Source organism: Saimiri boliviensis, chromosome 4 (assembly GCF_048565385.1).
Source record: "Saimiri boliviensis isolate mSaiBol1 chromosome 4, mSaiBol1.pri, whole genome shotgun sequence".
Lineage (NCBI taxonomy): Eukaryota > Metazoa > Chordata > Mammalia > Primates > Cebidae > Saimiri > Saimiri boliviensis.
In genome coordinates, this window is record NC_133452.1 from 10,372,010 (window position 1) to 10,382,208 (window position 10,199).

Here is a 10,199-nt window from a genome sequence, read left to right on the forward strand (position 1 = left end):
TCAAAATACGCCCAGGTCCGGAGCCCCCCATGCTTCCCAGCTAGGCCCCAGCCACCTCCTTGCCTCCCTCCTTCCCTAGTCAGCCAGACCCTGTCGCTCTGAGCTGACAGCCCTCCAATGGCTCACACCTCTGCTGAGAAGCCAAAGCCACCACCAGTGCCTTCTGTGCCCTGCCTGACCAGCCCTCCACTTCTTCTCCAGCCTCCGCCCCTGCCTCACCCTCCCAGGCTCTCTCAGCCACCCTGGCATCTGCAGCCTCTTTGCAGGGCCAGGTGCTCCCACTGGGGCCTGGTCCAGGCAGCCCCAGGAGCTCAGGCCACAGCTGGACACGCAGCTCAGCCCTGATCCCTGCCAGGTCTCTGTCCAGACAGCCCCTTCTCTGTCTGAGCACTGGAGGGCAGCACCTGACCTCTCCTCCGAGTTTCTCCCTAACCAGCACTTGATCACCTCACAGGCGCTCTCATCTCGTTCCTTGTCTAAAGACGCCACTCGAAGGCAAATCCCTGAATCTTTGGCTTTAACGGCTGCAGCCTGGGCATCTGAAACAGGGCCTGGTACAGAGCAGTGCATTTGCATGGAGTGAAGACGGCCGAACTCCAGGGTCTGTAAAACATGCCGAAACTAGCCCAGAGCGATCAATAGGGGAACCGGAGAATGAGCACTTACCTTCCTTTTCTGTTTTCCACAATATGATATTCCATTTTTGCTACCAAAACAACGATAATCTCTGGCTTCCAAGAGTTCAGAGTATCCCATCGGACCACGAGCACAGGTCTCAGCAGGGCCATGCAGGCGGTGGCCACTGCTGCTGCTCCACCGGGCTGAGGACAGGGCCTCGGCAGCCAAAAGGGGTCGCCCAGCTCCCTGGGGTGGGAAAGAAATTTTTTTTTTTTTTTTTTTTTTTTTAAGACAGTCTCACTCTTGCCTCCCAGGCTCACATGCTGTGATGCGATCTCAGCTCACTGCAACCTCCGCCTCCTGGGTTCAAGTGATTCTTCTGCCTCAGCCTCCCCAGTAGCTGGGACTACAGGTGCGCACCACCATGCCCCATTAATTTTTGTATTTTTAGTAGAGATGGGGTTTCACCATGTTAGCCAGGATGATCTCCATCTCCTGACCTTATGATCCGCCCACCTTGGCCTCCCACAGTGCTGGGATTGCAGGCGTGAGCCATTGCGCCCGGCCAGAAAGCATCTTTACAAGCTCACGTGCCAAAGCCTCTGTGCCCTTCACAAACCAGCCAGAGCTAACCTGAGAACCACTTTCTCTTCGCTTGCGCTGCCTGGAGAACACTTATTTTCGGATCTCCACTTTCTCACCATCTTTGGCAGAGCCGCAGCACACGCTGGGGGAGCTCTTCTGAGGACTGGGACTAAGTCTACACCTGGGATTCTCTCCCAGGGGAGAGCAGGGACAGAGTGTGCAGCTGTGTGGGAGAGAGTTCTCCTGCGATCTTGTGCTCACAGCAGGCTCAGCCCGTGGTTCCCCTCACAGTGTCTTCCTCAGAAACACTATTGCTGGGAGGCAGATGTTAGAATCTGGTACTTCTCGTGGGAAAAAGGGATGAGGGAAAACAACAGCAAGAGCTGGGGCAGGGATGGGGAAGAATGGGGGCCTCCAGGGGAGCGTCCGAGTGCTGAAATCGGGCTGAGGCCATCCGGCACCCTGGCAGAGCTTCCAGAACAGCGTCACACGGGACTGTCGATGGCGGGTGCCGGGTCACTGTGGTGACCCTTCACTGACCAGCTCAGCTGTGTCAGACCCTGCTTCCTGGGCAGGAATCACCCCACTCACTGAGGAGTATGAGGGAGGAAGAGCCCTTACCTGGGCAGGTGCTTCCTTAGAGTGTCACTGAGAACCTGGCAGGCAGAATAATGACTCCCCAAAGATGCCCAGAGCCCACAGCCTAACCGCAGAACATGTGAGTATGGCACCTGATGTGGCAAGAGGGATTCTGCAGACATGATTCAGGGCTTTGAGATGGGGAGATGATTCAGTGTCCTCTGGGGAGGAGGGCCCACCGCATCACACGGGACCTGAAGCATGGCGAAGCATTCCCCACTGTGGTCAGAGGAGACGCAGCTATAAAAGGTGGATCAGAGAGATTCCACATCGCTGGTGCTTTATTGCAGGAATGGGGCCATGATCCCTGGAATGTGGGTGACCTCTAGTAGCTGGAAAAGGGGAAGCAGCGGCTTCTCCCTGAGGCCTCTGGAAAGACACACAGCCCTCCCACCCCAACATCTTGATTTTAGCCCCGAGACCTCCAGAAATGTAAAATAGTAATTTTGTGCTTTTTTAAGCCACTAGGTTTGTGATGATTTGTTACAGCAGGAAATAGGACACTAATGTAAAGAAGTCGGTGTGACTGTGTCCAGTAAAATGCAATTAAATAAGAACTAAAAATATTTCACAGGGCTGTCCCTGCAAGCAGGACAAGAGAGCTCTATTTTCAAAACCAAAAAAATTTTAATGCATTTTCATGTTTAGGGTGATAGAAATACATGCTCATTATTTTTTTTAAAAAGAGGTAAAAAGGACCCTAAAAATATAGAAAATAAAAAACCATATAGTCCACCTACTCTGGGGCAGCCCCCAGCAAGCCTTCTGTGCATTTTCTTTCAGTTTTAAGGGGTTTTTTTTGAGACAGGGTCTCACTCTGTCAGGCCGGAGTACAGTGGTACGCAGTCTCGGCTCACTGCAACCTCTACTCCCAGGCTCAAGTGGTCCTCCAACCTCATCCTCCTGACTAGCTGGGACCACAGGCCTGCACCACAATGCCCGGCTAACTTTTTGTATTGTTGGTAGAGATGGGGTTTTGCCATGTTGCCCAGTTTGGTGTGGAACTCCTGAGCTCAGGCAATCCCTCCACCTCGACTTCCCTAAGTGCTGGGATTACACGGGTGTGCGCCACTGCACCTAGTCTTTAGTTCACTCTCATTTCTATTTTATTTTTTTTTGAAATGGAGTTTCACTCGTCACCCAGGATGGAGTACAGTGGCACAATCTTGGCTCACTGTAGCCTCTGCCTCCCAGGTTCAAATGATTCTCCTGCCGCAGCCTCCCGAGTAGCTGGGATTATAGAAGCCAACCACCACATCCGGCTAATTTTTTTTTTTTTTTTTTTTTTTTTTTTTTTTTTTTTTTTTTAGTAGAGATGAGGGTTTCACCATGTTGGTCAAGCTGGTCTAGAACTCCTGACCTCAGGTGATCTGCCTACCTTGGCCTCCCAAAATGCTGGGATTACAGGCGTGAGCCACTGTGCCCAGCAAAGTTCACTTTTAAAATATAACTGTTGTCACTCAGATGCTAAGTTATATGTACTAATCTTAAAAACAGTACATTTCTGGTTTTGAAGGGATGCACACTCATGAAAATGTTTACAGTACAGAAAAATATGACAAAGAAAATTAGAAATCACCAGGAGCCCCTTGAGAGAGAACATTTTAATGTATTTTACTCATCTTTTTAAAGGATAACTGAGACTAGTTTACATAGTACACACTTTCTTACCGGTACAGGAATAACCCAGGTGTTAGAAGAGGGCACAGACAGGCCTGGTGCGGTGGCTCATGCCTGTAATCCCAGCACTTTGGGAGGCTGATGGGAGGCTGAGGCAGATGGATTGCCTGAGGTCAGGAGTTTGAAACCAGTCTGGCCAACATGGTGAAACCTTATCTCTACTAAAAATACAAAATAGCCAGGTGTGGTGGTGTGTGCCTGTAATCCCAGCTACTCGGGAGGCTAACACAGGGGAATTGCTTGAACCAGGGAGGTGGAGGTTGCAGTGAGCCGAGATTGCGCCATTGCACTCCAGCCTGGGCAACAGAGCTGGGGCGGGGGGAAAGAAGGGGGTACAGAGATATGATCATAGGTTATTAGTGTTTCCAGCTAACCACCACCATCCTCCCAGATTCCATCACAAAACAATAGTCCAAGTTATTTAAAGGTCAGAGATCCAAAGATCCAGATCACCCCAGTTCTTTGGCCATAAAAGCAGGCAGCAGATGATGCTTGAGAGTTTGGCTCTGTGCCTGCCCAAATCTCATGTGGAATTGTAATCCCCAATGTTGGAGGAGGGGCCTGATGGGAGGCGACTGGGTCCTGGGGGTGAATGTTGCCCTTGCTGTCCTAGCGATAGTGAGTTCTCTGGTTAAGTGTGTAGCACCAACCAGGTGCAGTGGCTCACCCCTGTAATCCCAGCATTTTGGGAGACTGAGGTGGGTGGATCACGAGGTCAGGAGATTGAGACCATCTTGGCTAACACGGTGAAAACCCATCTCTATGAAAAATACAAAAAATTAGCCAGGCGTGGTGGCACGTGCCTCTGGTCCCAGCTACTTGGGAGGCTGAGGGAGGAGAATCACTTGAACCTGGGAGGCAGAGGTTGCAGTGAGCTGAGATTGCACCATTGTACTCCAGCCTGGGTGACAGAGTGAGACTCTGTCTCAAAAAGAAAAAAAGTGGGCAGCACCTTCGCCTTCTCTCTTCCTCCTGCTCCAGCCATGCAGGGTGTGCCCACTTCCTCTTCTTCAGCCACGATTTTGTTTCCCAAGGCCTCCCCAGCCATGTTACCTGTACAGTCTGTGGAACCCTGAGTCAATTAAACCTCTTTTCTTTATAAATTACCCAATCTCAGGTATTTTTTTTTCTTTTTGAGACAGGATCTTGCTCTATTGCCCAGGCTGCAGTGTAGTAGCATGATCTTGGTTCACTGCAACCCCCGTCTCCCGGATTCAAGTGATTCTCCTGCCTCAGGTTCCTGAAGAGCTGGGAATATAGGCATGTGCCACCATACCTGGCTAATTTTTATATTTTTAGTAGAAACAGGGTTTCAACATGTTGGCCAGGCTGGTCTCAAACTCCCGACCTCAAGTGATCTGCACGCCACAGCCTCCCAAAGTGCTGGGATTACAGGCGTGAGCCACCATGCCTGGCAGGTATTTCTTTATAGTAATGTTAAGAATGAACAAATACTCTATAGCTCTGTTCGTATGGAGAAGAGAAAGTCTTTTGAGATCCACTTCTCCTTCCAAACCTGGAGTGAGTGCTGGAGCAGCTTGGTGCCAACTGTGGTTTCAACAGCTGGGCGAGTGTCAAGATGACAGGTGGGACACAAGAGCCACATGGCTGCAGCTGGGACAGAAGCCACAGCCGAGAGAAGCAGCCCAGGAGAGCCTCAGGACCACCCTCCGCCAGGAGCTGCCGGGGCTGAGCCTGAGCCTGAGAACAAGGTGCGAGCTGCAGTCCTGTAGATGCTGCCTGACTTGTTTTTCAAAACCGGTTTGAAATTACATCATATATATTCATAATAGACAACTCTAATCTAAACAAAACAAAAATAAGGAAATTGAAATTGCTCATGACCCCACAGGCATGTGGCATCAAGAGAAGCTGCCCACCGCTGGCCAGGGTGTGCCAAGGCCGAGCGCCCGCCCTGTGGGTGTTGCGAGTCTCCGTCCTATGCAGGCACAGTGACAGTACTTACTTGGAGGGTCACTGGGCAGTGAGGGACTTACTTGGAAGGTTACTGTGAGGAGCACATAAATTACTAACTGCAAAGTACTTTACTCAGCATCTGATGTACAGTAATTGCTCAGCAATGTAACTCCCTAACATTTTGGTTAGGGGTTTTTCCAGAGTACCCATGATCACACTGTACATGATTGATACAGTTTGGATATTTGTCTGCCCTCAAATTTCATGAAGAATTGTAATCCCCAGTGCTGAAGGTGGGGTCTAGTGGGAGGTGTCAGGCTCATGGGGGCAGAGTTCTCAGGAATGGCCTGGGCCATCCCCTGGGTGATGAGTGAGCTCTGGCTGAGTTCATGGGAGATCTGGTTGTTTAGAAGGTGTGGCACCTTTCCCCATCCCCCTTCTCCACCATGTCAAGTGCCTGTTCCTGCTTCACCTTCCATCATGAGTAAAAGCTTCCTGAGGCCTCCCCAGAAGCAGATGCTGGCACCACGCTTCCTGTACAGCCTGCAGAATTGTGAGCCAATCAAACCCGTTCTCCCACAAATTACCCAGTCTCAGGAATTTCTTTATAGCAGTGCAAGAGCAGACTAACACAACTGTTTTCCTGTACTAACGACAAAACACCCTTCCTGTCACTCACCCTTAGGAATTGTTCTGGATTAGGTGCCCTTGTGGGGGACGCCCCAGCCCCTCCCTAGCCAGGACGTGCTAACCTTTACAGCCATTGCTTGGGTACTGTCACCCCATTAGACAGCAGGCAGGGACCGGGCCAGCCCTCCGTACTCAGAGGTGCTGCCAGCCCACGTGGGCAGGAGGCACCCCGCTCTGGGGAGGAGCTGCACTGTAGAGAAGACACACTGTGCAGTCAGGGACACAAATCTCCCCAAGTTATGATAAGCACTTTCAAGTACAAGGGTCAGAGGAAAGCCGACGGCTCTAACCAGCGTGAGGCATGGAGAGGAGTCTGCAGACCGCCCAGCCCGGTGCAGGCTCCTGCTTCTCGTCCACCACCAGCATTGTCCTCGTAACCCCCTCCTCAGGGGAACCGTCCAAAACTAGAGTAGGAGTTGCAGCGGCAGCAAGGACACCCCAGCTTTGCCAAAACTGCCCTGCCACTGACCCACCGGGACAAAGCTGGCTTCCCACATTCAAGTAGTTTTGGGTGGTTTAGTTTTTTTGGTTGCAAATAAGCCTTTCTGTATTCCACCCATTCCAAGATGCGTTTTCCATCCATTTCAACATCTTTGAGTTCAGGGTGTATCTTAGATGAGGGGCACAAGCCTCCCCAACAGCATTCTTCCCTTAGGGGAACACACCACAGTGGTCACGCTACAGTGAAGGATGTCTCAGACAACATGAGATACGGTTGCACCAGATCAACTAGTCCATTACCACTTGAAGCTTTTTTTTCACACTTACAAAGCCCTTCTTCGTCCCAAGATTACATCGTTTTCATTTCCTTTTATGTGATTTGCCTTTTTTAACCTTAAATAAATGACATGTCTTCAACTTATTTTAGTGTAAGGACTAAAGAATTGGCTTTCCTAAATAGCTCTTTGTCTCAGATTTAATACACCACCTTTACCACAGCAAAATTCCCAGAAGTACTCAGTCTATTTCTTACCTATCTTCTATTACTATGTCAATCTCACAATGTATTAATTATAACTGTATGATGCCAGTTTCATCAGTATGCAGTTACAAGAGGCAGCATTTTGTGCACATTAAGGAAACACCAATTAAATTAACACACACCATTGACTAAGAAATATCACAATCTCAATGATGCAAAAATGGTAGAAAATGCACACCTCTGATCAATGCACTCCCATGTGGCAGGTGGGACAAGCCATCTTGGTCACTACTCTTCTTTAGAAGTTTCCTGATTGTTATGTTTATTTTCCCAAATAATTATTTGGGATGGAGTCTCACTCTGTTGCCCAGGCTGGAATGCAGTGGCACGATCTCGGCTCACTGCAACCTTTGCCTCCCAGGTTCAAGTGATTCTCCTGCCTCAGCCTCGCGAGTAGCCAGAACTGTAGCCAGGCACACGTCTGGCTATTTATTTAATTTTAGATGGAGTTTAGCTCAGGCTGCAGTACAATGGCATGACCTCGGCTCACTGCAACTTCTGCCTCTTGGGTTCAAGCGATTCTCCTGTCTCGGCCTCCCGAGTAGCTGGGATTATAGGTGCCCGACCCCAAGCCTGGCTAATTATTTGTATTTTTAGTAGAGACAGGATTTCACCATGTTGGCCAGGCTAGTCTCCAACTCTTGGACCTCGGGTGATCCACCCGACTCGGCCTCCCAAAGTGCTGGGATTACATGTGTGAGCCACCGCACGGGGCTGCCAGCTAATTTTTGTATTTTGTGGCAGAGATGGGATTTCACCACATTGCCCACACTGGTCTCAAACTCCTGACCTCAAGCGATCCACCTGCCTCGGCCTACCTGAGTGCTGGGATTACAGGTGTGAGCCACTATGCCTGGCCCCAGATAATTTTTAATTTGGCAAGTCACTACCACACAAAAAAATGACGTTTTAGTTAGTATTACATTGAATTTTCAAACAAACTTACAGAAAATTATACCAAGGAGTTTTGTAGTTAAAAAGTAACAGGCTTTTCTTCCCCTTAGAAAGGATCCCAAAATATACCACCTCTACCACACATTTCATGCCAAGAAAATTAGTATTGCTGTCTCATGGGCTAAAAAGACCACAGAGAAAGAGAAAAGCTTTCTGTAGTAACAATAAATGACACGAACATCTGTATCTTTCGTAGAAAAGGAAAGATTCTTGCTATGGACTGAATGTTTGTGTTTCCTCCAAATCCCTAGGGTGCAATCCTAACCCCTAAGGGGATAGTCTTAGGAGGTGAGGCCTTTGTGAGGTGATGAAGTCATGGGGGTGGGGACCTCATGAATTGGATTAGTGCCCTTATAAGAGATGTGAGAGAGATGTTCACCATCTCTGCCACATCAGGACAGAGCAAGGCGGTGCCCCTCTACAAACCCAGGAAAAGAGCCCTCCTCCAGGAGTGGGATAGACTGGCCCTGCATCTCAGAGTTCCCAGCCTCCAGAACCGTGAGAAATAAGATTCTGTTGTCTAAGCCCCCTGTCTATATTATTTTTGTTACAGTAGCCTGAACTTAGTAAAGGCTGTAGGATATAAAGAGAAAAGTTAGCTAATTTTAAGTTCATTTACAGCTATTTCTAGTCATTATCTTTCTTATACCAAAAATCTCATGGAGATAGTTTAAACCACAAACAAGAACTGAAATTATAAGAACAAGAACATGATGTCACATCACTCCTAAGTGATCAGGCCGTGTAGGTCAGTGAGAACACCCTGGGCTGGGGAGATCTGGAGGCTGTCTTTCCCTCTGCTGTAGAAGCAGAGGCACATCAGTTACTCAACGTCATTTTCAAAGCATCTCACCTGAGCAGCAGCAACAAACTCAAATCCCTGTCTAAAAACACAGCAGAGGCTCCAGCCACAGGGAACACTGAGAGCCCCTATAGGTTCCAGAGCTCCAGTGCCCGCCTGTGCAGGGCCAGGCCAGGGGACACTGTCATGCAGCACTAAGTGCTCAAGCAGGGACAGGCAAGAGGCACTCAGAGGCAGGATGAGGCCCGACACCTGACAGACACAGTAGGTGACAGTGATCTAGAATCTAGAAGAGATGTCCACTGAGCTGGGTCTTGAGCAGTGAGTGGCTCAGGGAAGAGGAAGAGAAACAGTGAGCCCGGCCGGGTGCGGTGGCTCATGCCTCTCATCCCAGCACTTTGGGAGGCTGAGGCGGGTGGATCATGAGGTCAAGAGATCAAGACCATCCTGGCCAACATGGTGAAATCTCATCTCTACTAACAATACAAAAATTAGCTGGGCATGGTGATGGGCGCCTGTAGTCCCAGTTACTCAGGAGGGTGAGGCAGGAGAATCTCTTGAACCCAGGAGGTGGAGGTTGCAGTGAGCTGAGATTGCACCACTGCACTCCAGCCTGGCAACAGAATGAAACTCCATCTCAAAAAAAAAATAAAACGATGAACAGTGAGCCCAACCACAGACACCCGTGGGGGACCAGAGAGACAGCAGAACCCCAAATGCGGAGAAAAGGGCTTGTGGACTTGGTGTAGAATCCACAGAAGGATGTTGGGCAGGAGAAATGACCAAATTTCCTTCCAGAGTCTGCTTACATTCATGAAAGCCACAGCAGGGAAGGGAGAAGAGGAGGCAGGCAGGGCTCTCCCAGACCTGAGGAGGCCCTTAAACTGTCTAGGTAACGGGAAGGGGGTCTGTACAGCCAGGAGGACTGCAGGTAGACAGAGCTGCCAGTGGCTGGCTGCTCAGAGGCAAGGCAGGGCAGGGAGGCAGGGAGACTCTAGCAGCTGCAGGTGGGTGGCTGCTCAGAGGCAGGGCAGTGAGGTGGGGGGAGTTTAGGAGCTGGAGGCTGCAGCTGCAGAGATGCTCGCCACTTTCATCAAGGCAGGCGACTTGGAGGAAAAGTGATCCATCCTGCCTGTGTGAAGCTTGGCGTGTCTGTGGGGAAATCTAGAGGACCCAGGCGAGATGTTAACTGAGAACAAACTTCAGAGTCGCACTGGGACCCAGCACTGTCATGGCAGACAGTGCCAGGTCTCTGAACATCAACATCTAAAAGGCCAGGGGAAGAGCTGAGGGCAACAGAAAAGAGAGTGACCCGAGACTCGGGGAGAGGGT